This window comes from Schistocerca gregaria, chromosome 9, assembly GCF_023897955.1.
Source record: "Schistocerca gregaria isolate iqSchGreg1 chromosome 9, iqSchGreg1.2, whole genome shotgun sequence".
Lineage (NCBI taxonomy): Eukaryota > Metazoa > Arthropoda > Insecta > Orthoptera > Acrididae > Schistocerca > Schistocerca gregaria.
The window spans coordinates 207,517,334-207,530,768 of NC_064928.1; positions in this window are offsets into that span (position 1 = coordinate 207,517,334).

Below are 13,435 nucleotides of genomic sequence, written 5' to 3' on the forward strand. Positions count from 1 at the left end.
AGTAAAATAGAAGCAATATCTGGCGTTCCCCAAGGAAGTGTTATAGGCACTCTATTGTTCCTGAACTATATTAACGAAATATGAGACAATCTGAGTAGGCGTCTTAGATTGTTTGCAGTCGATGCTGTCATTTACCGTCTTGTAAAGTCATCAGATGATCGAAACGACTTGCAACATGATGTAGATAAGATATCTGTATGGTGCGAAAAGTGGAATTTGCCCTGAATAATGAAAAGTGCGAAGTTGTTCACATGAGTACTAAAAGAAAGCTGCTAAATTTCGATTACGCGATAAGTCACACAAATCTGAGGACTGTAAATTCTACTAAATACTTAGGGATTACAATTACAAATAACCTAAACTGGAACAATCACATAGACAATATTGTGGGTAGAGCAAAGCAAAGACTGCGATTCATTGGCAGAACACTTAGAAGGTGCAACAGGTCTACCAAAGCGACTGCTTACACTACTCTTGTCCGCCATATTCTGGAGTACTGCTGTGCGGTGTGGGGTCCGCATCAGGTGGGAATAACGGATGACATCGTAAAAGTACAAAGAAGGGCAGCTCGTTTTGTATTATCGTGAAGTAGGGGAGGTAGTGTCACAGGCATAATACGTGAATTGGACTGGCAATTATTAAAACACAGGCGATTTTCATTGCGAAAGGATCTTCACAAGAAATTTCAATCACCAGTTTTCTCCTCCGACTGTGACAACATTCTGTTGGCACCCACCTACAAAGGGAGATATGATCAAACACGATAAAATAAGAGAAAAATTGAAGTGCTCGTTTTTCCCGCGTGCCGCTCGACAGTGGAACGGTAGAGAGACAGCTTGAAGGTGGTTCATTGAACCCTCCGCCAGGCACTTTATCGTGAACAGCTGAGTAATCACGTGGACGTAGACGTAGACGTAAACAAAGCAGAAAAAAGTAATTCAGAGGACCATGAGAAAAATAAGATCAATGTAAACGGTATTAATGGCACATCCAACGGAGAAGCCAGGAAGGGAGATGCCGCAAATACTACCACGTGTAAACGCCCGTTAATCAGAGCACCTGGATTCAGAAAGGAATTGCATTTATTCTTTCTCTATATATATGATTAAGTGTTTTCCCAGTGGTAAGACTACTCGTATTTAAGGAATTGCTAAGCCGTCATATGCTGACATTCATATTTGCTTCCCTCTTAGGAAGTTTTTCCCTTGTGTAGGCGCTTTCAAGTTGACGTTGGCACATTCCAAGTGTTGTGTACAAATATGGCAGGAACTGAAATGCCAACATTGTTAGCTGCTGTTTTTGAATTTTTGAAAGCCGCAATCAAGGCAACGAACTCCAGAAATTCCGTTGTCACCTGTTTCATAATACAAGTGACAATTTCCAGCAAGACACAACATTTTATGAACGCTGTGTATTTACAAGTTATTCTCACACTTCTTCATTTACAAAAAAACTTTCATTTTTAATTTGTCCTTTTGCAGCCATTTTAAAATTTAAGATTCTGCCTCCCCCTAAAACCTAACGCCCTGGACAGTGGTACGCCTGCCTTCTTCCACTAGATCCGGTCCAGGAAATATTTCCTGAGGTAAACAGAGCGTACCTTTCAGATCCTGTGACAAGTAACGCCTTGAATTAGCAACAATGACACTGAGAAAATGTGTGAAAACCTTACAGCGATCGTTAACTATACATGACACATTCACAGCACATCAAATAATATCTGCCTCCGGAATGGTGCTTTTGGAATGTAACACTGCTCAGAGAATTCAGGAGCCACAGAGCAGTTATATGTATCCAGCTCTTTGCCGCTAACCATGATACCTAACACTCTCCTCCCTGCCACAGAGTCATGACTTTCAGGCCAGTCGATAAATGGTGACCGAAATACTGCACCGACACCTTTCAATGTCGTTAATATTTTGTTTTATCTATTTCACATTTTACTGAGCTTATTCTATCATACTCTGCTTCCTTTCAATCGAGGTGCTACAATTTTCGCAAATAGGCCAAAGGACTGACAATATTTTCGAACAATTTACACTGGCTAGTGAATAACAATGTTGCAGGACCTACGCTTTTGCCAGTATACAAGAAAACAGCACACAATACATTCCGTACATGACAAATACCAGAACGGCTCTGGACAGTTCCAGCATGCTGGAGCTCATCAGCATAGTATAGGAATAGGAACTGTCCCAAAATTGAACGCTGTGGTGGGAAATGTCTAATTTTTCTCTAGCCCCTAAATATTTCCTCATTTTGTGACTATTCAGCACACTTTTAATGCATGATTCAAGTCGTTTCTTTGCAACTCCATTACTTCTATAAAAAAGGTAAGCTGCCTCTGTAACAGAGATGCTTGGTGCTGTACTGTTCTAGTTACAAAATTCTGGATGTCAGCTGCACATATAAGAAATAAGACTGAATCCAAAAATTAACCTTGTATAAACTGACATTTTTATTTTCGCCTCTTTTAGAGTTACTGAGTACTATTTTACTGAATTTATTTTGACAAATGTAATCCAAATCATTTATTGGCCCTACCATTAATTGTATTAAACTTAACCTTGCGTAAAAGGCTGATGAGCTTCAAGATCAATTACACGTTAGTATTTGGACTGGACCAGGAAACGAACCTCCCTTCTCCCACCAATACGCCGTTCTACGCTCGTCTAGACGCCCTTGTTCGCCCACAGTTGCGTATTGCGGCTGCCCGAAGTGCTAGAGACCAGACGGCAGAGCGTGGGTTCGAAGCCCACTCACTCCATTAGCTTCCCAATCCGGGCGGTGGTCAAGGCCTTCATAACATTCACTCACCCCGCAAGGTGACCCGGCCTATTGTTAGCTTCTCTGTCGCTACACCGATCTAAGATGTGCAGTTTTAGGAGGTAGTAGCGAGTGTAATGGGAAGTTGTGTGTTTCTAATGCCCGTCAGACTATCTAGATTTACGTTTACAATGGTCGTCCAAAATTGCTTGAGGCAAAAGTCAGGATGGTTCGTCTGGAAAACACATTACTGGTTACCTTCCATAATACTAGACTGAATTTCGACAATAATGACTATGCAGACGGCGTAATGTTGAACTGCAAGCAGCTTTTCCTTGCTTTCTGTCGCTGCACATGTGGCTGCTGTCCACTAAAAAGCCTTTCGCCGGCCATTCTGCAAAGCTGTTACTCCACTCCTAATACTTATATCGCTGTATAACGTACTCAAATAAGCACAATGGATTACCAAAACCGCCGGCCGCAGTGGATGAGTGGTTCTAGGGGCTTCAGTTTGGAACCGCGCGACCGCTACGGTCACAGGTTCGGATCCTATCTCGGGCATGGATGTGTATGACGTCTTTAGATTAGTTAGGTTTAAGTAGTTCCACGTTCTAGGGAACTGAGTGTTCTATATAAACTTAATTATGGGTGCAGATAGATCATCCATAGGTTTTCATGACTAAATTTGCGAGTGACATAAATGGCCATATCGTTTGACAGCATACATTTAGAAGTTTAAAACTTTTACAGAGCCAAGGGGACGTGAAACCTTAGTATGTGACCTATGTTCCAACTAGAAGCCTCTAGCCGTTCCTGAGAAAAATAAGTCTTAAAAGACGGACAGCAAAAGCGATCCTACAACGGCTCCGTTGTCAGGAAGTACAGCGCTTGTACAATGTAACGCCAGTGTTAGCGAGTTCTAGCGAGCAGTCCGCTGAATTGCGCACCCTTATAACGCACGTCGATTTGCAGCAGGATTTTGGAACACGTACTTTCTTCAAACATTCTGAATTACGTCGAAGAAAAACGGCTTATTGATAAATATCCAAGACGGAATCAGAAAATATCACTCTTGTGTACCGCAACTAGCTTTTTATTCTTACGAAGTAATGTGCGCTATTTACAGGTGATGTCAAATTGATTGCATATTTTTAGACTTGTTGCTGTTGTGGTCTTCATTCCAATTACTGGTTTGATGCAGAATATGCCCTACCAACCGATCCCTTCTTCTAGCAAGATGTGCCACAAATTTCTCTTATCTCCAATTCTGTTCAATACCTCCTCATTAGTTATGTGGTCTACCCATCTAATTTTCAGCACTCTTCTGTAGCACCATATTTCGAAAGTTTCTATTTTCTTCTTGTCTAAACTGTTTATCGTCCACGTTTCACTTCCATACATGGCTACATTTCATACAAATACTGTCAGAAACAACGATGCTAACAAATTTCTTTTCTTCAGAAACGCTTTCCTTGCCATTGCAAGTCTGCATTTTATATCCTCTCTACTTCGACCATCAGCAGTTATTTTGCTGCCCAAATAGCAAAACTCCTTTACTACTTTAAGTGTCTCATTTCCTTATCTAACTCCCGCAGCACCGCCCGATTTAGTTCGACTACAGTCCATTATCCTCGTTTTGATTTTGTTGTTGTTAATCTTTTATCCTCCTTTTAAGACACTGTTCATTCCGTTCAGCTGCTCTTCCAGGTTCATTGCTGTCTCTGTCATCGGGGAACTTCAAAGGTTTTATTTCTTCTCCATGGATTTTAATTCCTACTCCGAATATTTAGACTTACAAAAAGCTTTTGATAGCGTTCATCACAAGCTTTGATATCGAGTATCGTGTCGTTTGTGCGAATGGATAGTGTCATTTCGTGTCAGAGAAGTCGTACTTCGTAGTAACTGACGGAAAGTCAGGGAGCAAAACAAACGTAATATCTAGCGTTCTGAAAGTGTTGTAGGAGTCCAGTTGTTCCTCATGTATATACACACTCTTAGGAGACAACTGTTACTTACCGCCGTTGAAAGTCATCATATGTTGAAATACAATTGTGAAATGATTTAGAAAAGATGTCTCTATGGTGCGACAAGGGATAAATAACTATAAATAGTTAAAAATTAGTACCACAAGGAATCTGCTAAATTTAGATTACACGATAGATCATTCAAACCTGAAGGCTATGAATTCAACTTCATACCTAGGGACTTCAATTAAGAATAACTGAAGTCGGGCAATCCCATAAAAATGTTGTGGGGAAGGCGAATTGAAGACTGTGATTTATTCGCAGAACACTTAGAAAATGCCACAGGTCTACTAAAAAGTTAGCATATACGACACTTGTTCGACTTTCTTCAGGAGTACTACTGTGCGGTGTTGGATTCCCATCAGATAGAATCAATGGAGGACATTGAAAAATATCGTGGAAGGTCATCTTGTTTTGTGTTACTGTGAGAGAGAGTGGCACGAACGTGATGTGCGAATTGGGGTGTCAATCGTTAAAAAAACAATCTCGTTTTTCGTTGCTGTGGGGCCTTCGCATGAAATTTCAGTGACCAGCTCACCCTGCCGAATACTAAAATACTTTGCTGCTGCACAGCTACAGTCAGAGAAATAGTTACCACAATAAAATAACATAAATCAGAGCTATCACGAAAAGATATAATTTTTCGTTTTTCTAGCGCGTTGCTTAAGAGTGGAACGCCAGAGATATAGCTTGAAAATGGTTCCCTGAACTCTGTGCCAGGAACTTAATTGAGAATTACAGTGTAGCCGTGCAGCTGTAGATGCAGACTGAATATCCCGCGAGGGTGGGTTTAGAAATTTTTTAAAGTTTCGAATATCCTACGGAAAAATACCGTTGGTTGAACAAATTGTAACAAGCCGAACGCAGTAAATAGTAATAAGGAGTCGAGGAAAGCTAATCAGATCCGCCTTCCCCTGGCACTCCACTCGCTGCTCTTCGCCTCGGCAACTCTACGCGCAGCAACACGACCCAAGTCACTGGAAAATCGCGAGATATGACAATGGTGGAGTTTTTTCTACTTGGATTGAAATGCACTCATTTTAAAGCTTGCTGGATCCGGCTTGCGACGAGGTCGTGCACCCTCGTGACGACAGCCCTTCCGTCCCGCAGTCCATGCGTGCTGCCAGCAGTCCCGATGTGGTCTGGCACTGCACGGACCTGGCTCCTCCTGAGTCCCCAACCGAACTGGCCCACCCACAGGACCCAAAGAACAACGACGTTGCCCCAAAGATAGGGCAACAGTTACTACATGTCGATAACCGCCGCTGCTGCCACTAGCGGACAGACAACGCTTGCGGAACCGAGTGGCGCCAGTCAACACAAGAAGAAGACAGACAACAGCAACCATGCTAACTAAACGATACGCTATGGCTTTCAACAGAGGTCGGAAACCTACAAACAGCATCAACCGCGAGCAGCAGTGCGGCTCAGTGACAAGAGTTGAATACGTGGAAGACGAAACGCAAGTCTCAGATCAGAAAACAGATTTCACACAGAAATAAGACAGGAAACAAATCATATATAAAATAAATAACAGTCGGAGACCAAAATGCTAGACGACACTTTGCATTTAAATAACTTCTGCAGACAAGCCACTCTTCCAAGATTTTAGAATCTTATTCTGTTCATTGATATAGGCGTCCTGAACAAGTAATGTTTGGTTTTACAGCTAAAGCATCACACTCGGGTACCATTTCCTGCGTATGATCCACAGTTTACATAGGGTGTTACAAAAAGGTACGGCCAGGCTTTCAGGAAACATTCCTCACACACAAAGGAAGAAAATATGTCATGTGGACATGTGTCCGGAAACGCTTACTTTCCATGTTCGAGCTCATTTGAATACTTCTCTTCAAATTACATTAATCATGGAATGGAAACACACAGCAACAGAACGTAGCAGCGTGACTTCAAAGACTTTGTTACAGGAAATGTTCAAAATGTCCTCCGTTAGCAAGGATACATGCAGCCACCCTCCGTCGCATGGAATCCCTGATGCGCTGATGCAGCCCTGGAGAATGGCGTATTGTATCACAGCCGTCCACAATACGAGCACAAAGAGTCCCTACATTTGGTGCCAGGGTTGGGTAGCCAAGAGCTTTCAAAAGCCCCCATAAATGAAAGAAAAGAGGGTTGAGGTCAGGAGAGCGTGGAGGCCATGGAATTGTTCCGCCTCTACCAATCCATCGGTCACCGAATCTGTTGTTGATAAGCGTACGAACACTTCGACTGAAATGTGCAGGAGCTCCATCGTGCATGAACCACATGTTGTGTCGCACTTATAAGGAACATGTTCTAGCAGCAGAGGTAGAGTATCCCGTATGAATTCATAATAACGTGCTCCGTTGACCGTAGGTGGAAGAACATGGGGCCCAATCAAGACATCAACAAAAATGCCTGCCCAAACGTTCACAGAAAATCTGTGTTGGTGACGTGATTCCACAATTGCGAGCGGATTCTCGTCAGCCCACACATTTTCATTGTGAAAATTTACAATTTTATCACGTTAGAATGAAGCCTCATCCGTAAAGAGAACATTTGCATTGAAATGAGTATTGACACATTGTTGGATGAACCATTCGCAGAAGTGTACCCGTGGAGGCCAATCAGCTGCTGATAGTGCCTGCACACGCTGTACATGGTACGGAAACAACTGGTTCTCCCGTAGTTCTCCATACAGTGACGTGGTCAACGTTACGTTGCACAGTAGCAACTTCTCTGACGTTGACAGGGTTATCGTAAACTGCACGAAGAATTGCCTCGTCCATTGCAGGTGTCCTCGTCGTTCAAGGTCTTCAAATGGTTCAAATGGCTCTGAGCACTATGGGACTTAACATCTATGGTCATCAGTCCCCTAGAACATAGAACTACGTAAACCTAACTAACCTAAGGACATCACACAACACCGAGCCATCACGAGGCAGAGAAAATCCCTGACCCCGCCGGGAATCGAAACCGGGAACCCGGGCGTGGGAAACGAGAACGCTACCGCACGACCACGAGATGCGGGCTTCAAGGTCTTCCCCAGTGGCGAGTCATTGGCTGGAATGTTCCGTGCTCCCTAAGACGCCGATCAATTGCTTCGAATTTCTTCCTGTCGGGACACTTTCTTTCTGGAAATCTGTCTCGATACAACGTACCGCGCCACGGTTATTGCCCCGTGCTAATTCATACATCAAATGGGCATCTGCCAACTCCGCATTTGTAAACATTGCACTGACTGCAAAACCACGTTCGCGATGAACACTAACCTGTTGATGCTACGTACTGATTTGCTTGACGCTAGTACTGTAGAGCAATGAGTCGCATGTCAACACAAGCACCAAAGTCAACATTACCTTCCTTCAATCGCGCCAACTGGCAGTACATACTGACGAAACTAAAACGTGCTCTAACACGGAAATTAAGCGTTTCCTGACACGTGTCCACATAACATCGTTTCTTTATTTGTGTGTGAGGAATGCTTCCTGAAAGTTTGGCCGTACCTTTTTGTAACACCCTGTATAATGCTCGGTCTCACATTTCACAAATAGCATATGACTCGCTTTTTTTGATTACATAAACTAAGTTTATTTATTTATTCATCGTAAAATCTTTTTAAGATTGTGGATAACTTCTTTGGTTTACAAATATTAACTATGCACACGAGTGCGAGCGTGCGCTCACAACCACACACACACACACACACACACACACACACACACACACACGCAAAGACGCACACGCACACTGCTGCCAAAAATGAAACGTTGATTGCTGTTCTTCTAGTTTCAGATGGTGCGACAGTGTAACTGCTGACCAATATTTTCACTTTTTTCGGTAATAAAGGAAGTACAGCAGCAATTACCCCGCGATAACTGCAATAGAATGCTCGTGTTAGGAAATGGTGCCACCAGGGAGCAGTGGTAGAAGGAAAGAGGATGAACAACATACTACTAAGATGAACTTTGTGTTACCGGACAGAAGTTGCTTCTCTGAAGTTGCGCCACTAAAAACTGGGAGTTCACAAGTGCAAGTCATTGTAACTGCAGTACGCCACTAGTTGTGCCAAAACTTTTTTTCCGTGTGTGAAGTCGGCTTTACGCTTGCAGTGCTGAAAATAGGACTGTTAACGTCTCACAAGACGCGAATGTCTACCGCATGAAGACTTTGAAGGGCATTGATCGACGATAATGTTGAGACAAACTTCTTAGGTAATATTCCCAATAAGCTTGAACGAATGTCATGGAAAGGTAAACATCCAAAAAAAACATTACCCAACTACCTACGACCTTAGCTAGCACCTCCACGCAGATTACACGCCTTGTCGAGTCAGCGTTGTGGTCGATACCTCACATAATTAAAAAAAAAAGAGAGAAAAGAAGGAGAAGAAGACCAAATTAGCGACTGGCCAGACCACACTACACTCCTCCAGTCAACTTCTGCTCAGCGTGTGTGATGTTTCCCGCATGGAAGAAAGGCACGTTTGAGCCCCGTTGTGAAAAATGGCCTTTCTCGAAGTATCCAATAACAAATGCCTGTGACGTACAGTTTGCTTCGCAATGTCTGCGCTGTTATCTCATGCACTGTGGTCCTGGAGATGTATTCGTTAGCTTCCATGGTACTGTAAATCGTAAGTAAAGCCGAACGACTTTTTCACAACAAGTAATTTGTGCTGCAAAATTTGGTTCTAACCTAAACAGCAAAAGCGGAACACGACAGAACGTAACATAGCAACATACTGTAACTACCACTTAATACGTTTATTATATGTATAAAAAATAGTATTACAGGCCACTGAAGCTGCTTCACAAATAAAAGAAGCGAAACGCGTATGCCAATAAACAAACTGCATTGATGGTGTACTCCTATACGAATTTTAAAGCAACTATGGAAAGATGGGAAACAGAAATGATGACATATATTGTAATTTACCCTTCCTACTTCCTACTGTACCATTGCGAATGTTGTCGATACTGAGTAAAGAAAATAAAGTGAGACATGGCAGATGACTGAAGAGAGAGAAAAAATTTGTGTAATTCGTGGTAGTCGTTTCGTCGTTAATAAGACGATGCGTGACTGTGAAGAGAAAAGTAAGAATTTCACTGCCAATATTGACTCAGTTGAAAAATTACTCTTCGAAATAATGTCACTTCATACAAAAAATTTAAGTGATGGAAATTTCTAACACCGATCTCGCGATGCGCAGATATAACTGCTAAAATGGCGACTGATCAGTGGCATCATTATGTTAAGAGGTCAACATTAACTGATGGAAAAATATTTAGAAAAACGACATAGGACAACGAAATGTTTAAAACGTTAAATAAGTGCTATTTGTATCTCACCAAATTTGTAGTCAGAATAAAATATACAACAAAGAACGAAACAACACTCGGGAGGAGGGCCAGGAGATGAAAGAACGTGGCTGATGGCGCCGCTCCAGCATTTGGTCTTAAACAAGATACAACTGCAAAGCTATCTTAGAATGATTTTAAACTACGTATAGATTTTATCAAGTGATCTCTGAATTTCAGATTCTGTCAGCGTTTATCTGAATGTTTTCTTATGACAGCACCTCTTCACTTCCATAGTTGTACAAAGAATGTGCTCATGCTGTTTGACCTTTTCCCTCCCTATCGCCGTACAGCAGTCGTACAAAGGACATCAAACAACTTACGGAGCTCATGGAAACGATTACAATAAAAATCTTCTGCCTTCATAGGAAAATTACCGAATAAAAACAGATATTACGCTATATAAGGAAGTAATAAATAACGAAATGAATATTTGATTGTTCACCAAATTAATGATAAATAAACACAACTAGCTCTTTATACACATATATAGTTGTGTGCTATCGATAAAGGATTTCAGATTGATTGCGTATTTTTGGATTTCTGGAAGGGTTTTAACACTGTGTCGCATAAGCAACTCGTAGTTAAATTGTGTGCTTATGGAATATCGTCTCAGCTATGTGCCTGAATTCGTGATTTCCTGTCAGAAACGTCACAGTTCGTAGTAATTGACGGAAAGACAGAAGTAATTTCTGGCGTTCCCTAAGGTAATGTTTAGGCCCTTTGCTGTTCCTTATCTAAACGATTAGGGAGGCAATTTGAGCAGCAGCATTAGGTTCTTTGCAGATAAAACCAATAAAGTCATCAGAACGTCAAAACAAATTACAAAACGATTTAAAAAAGATATCTGAATGGTGGAAAATCGGCAGTTGACCGTAAATAAAGAAAAGTGTGAGGTCATCCACATGATTCCTAAAAGGAATTCGCTAAACTTCGGTTACACGATAAATCAGCCAAATCTGAAGATCGTAAATTCCACTAAATACCTAGGCATTAAAATTATGAAAAACTTAACATAGAAAATGTTGTAGGAAAGGCTAACCAAAGACTGCGTTTTATTGGCAGGACACTTAGAAAATGTAACAGATCTACTAAAGACACTGCCTACACTGCGCTTGTCCGTCCTCTTTTAGGATGTGGTATTCTTACCAAATAGGAATGACGGAGTACATCGAAAAAGTTCAAAGAAGGGCAGCACATTTTGTGTTATGGCGAAATATGGGAGGGAGTGTCACAGAAATGTTACAGGATTTGGGCTGCACATCATTAACAGAAAGGAATGTTTCGTTGCTACGGAATCTTCTCACGAAATTCCAATCACCAACTTTTCCTTCCGAATGCGAAAATATTTTGTTGACACCGACCTACATAGGGAGGAAGTATCACCACGATAGACTAAGGGAAAGCGGAGCTCGTACGGAGAAATATAGGTGTTCGTTCTTTGGGTACGCTATACGAGATTGGAATAATAGAGAATTGGGAAGGTGGTTCGATTAAGCCTATACCAGGCACTTAAATGTGATTTGCAGAGTTTCCGTGTAGATGTAGATGTAGGCGTAGAAGATAACCGAGAAATTTTGAAAAGAGGACTGATAATTAATTATAAATAGTAGGAGATGTATAATAAGCACATCTCAAAAGAAAATATTACAAACATATTGAAAGGTATACACACAGGAGAAATTAATTCAAGTTTTGTAAGGTAATATTATATTGATCCAGAAATGATCAAATGTAGTATAGAATGTGTAGTAGCGTCGCTGCTTTTTATTTGCGAAGTACTATGATATTTGCTAACTGTAAAAGCAACCTCAACAAATGTTGGGTATAATTAAGGTAAAAAAAGTTGTTTTGTTACTAATGCAAATGCGCATATTCATAAGTGATGGATGAGACAATGCATTCCACTCACACCCTATGACTTTGTAGAGCTAACCGTTAATATTCATTGAGTGTGTTAATTGTGGTCATTATTAATTTCCAAAGATTCAAAATAAAAGTTTTAAAGTTAGTGCTGTATTGTTACCTACTCCAAGTTAATACCAACTTCCAGAACAATGTCATCTTTGGTTAGCTATTTTTCTCAAGAAGTTATTGTCTGAGTCACATTCGATTTAATCAAAATGTATGCTAAGCAACAACCTTGCACAATAGCTATTTGCCAATTATGGAATTTTAAGTACTAACAGAGAGCAGTGAGAAGAGCGTTACCGTTGCACTAATAATGGCCAGAAGTTTTATTATTTCCGGGACAGCGTTTATTAAGAACAGGGACTATTATTTTGAATATGATCAAGTTTGATTCTATTACCAGGGCCAATTTCAAATCAACAGTGATGCATCAGATTCAATTTCTGTGTCACGTAAATTCATGCTGTTTTGGTTTGGCTTAAAGCTATTGATGGTTTACGTTCTCGCAGCTAAATTAAATGTACATGCTGCAGTCAGAAAAGTTCAGTAAAGGGCGAAGCGCATAAGCGACGAGATGAAATACACATTCACATTAAATTCCCATTCTTACAGTTGTGTTGTGGGCTACTGTCATTTCCGTAATTTCAGTCATGTTTCAAACGTACGTCTTTCACTACACTGAAGTGAAAGCACCATTTGACGAATTTCATATATGTATTTGTCTCGGACGTGACTGTAATTAACGTTTGTCAGCAACCTTTCCCTTCTTTATTAAACCGTGGGAATATAGACTGAACGCTGTAACATTGTACGGGAGGTACGATCATTCGAAGCAAAACAGTCGAGTAAACTTGGGCCCTAAAACTAATACTTTAATAGCTACAAGGACTTGTTCGTCTTCGCTGTAGTGAAATACATCTCTTGTACTGAACAAATGGCCGTAGCTGTTAAGGTACATATTTTAGATACCATGTTAAATTGTCAGTCAGTCTGGATTTTTGCTCTGCACTGCCTCCTCCCTAATGTGGAAAGCAAAGGCGTTGCAATCGTTGCAATAGAAGAGATTCGCCTCGTAGCATCGAAGCTGAAGCACTAAAGAAGTACTTGTAGCTCATAAGGAGGGGGGTAGGGGGAGAGGAAGGCGAAGTTGCAACACTTTGAGAAAACATTGAAACTCAATATTTTTTAAGGCAATGTAACTAAATTTGGCAGAGTTGTTAAGGAATGTTATATGAATACACAAGTATGTTTTTATGCTTATCGAAGAAATACGTTTTTAACCATAAACAATTTAATTTTTTTCACAAGGTTTGTACAAATGGACCTTTTTTGAAAAATATCTCCGAACGAAATTAATGTATTTTCGTTCAAAGTTCTATACTCCGGTATTACAAATAT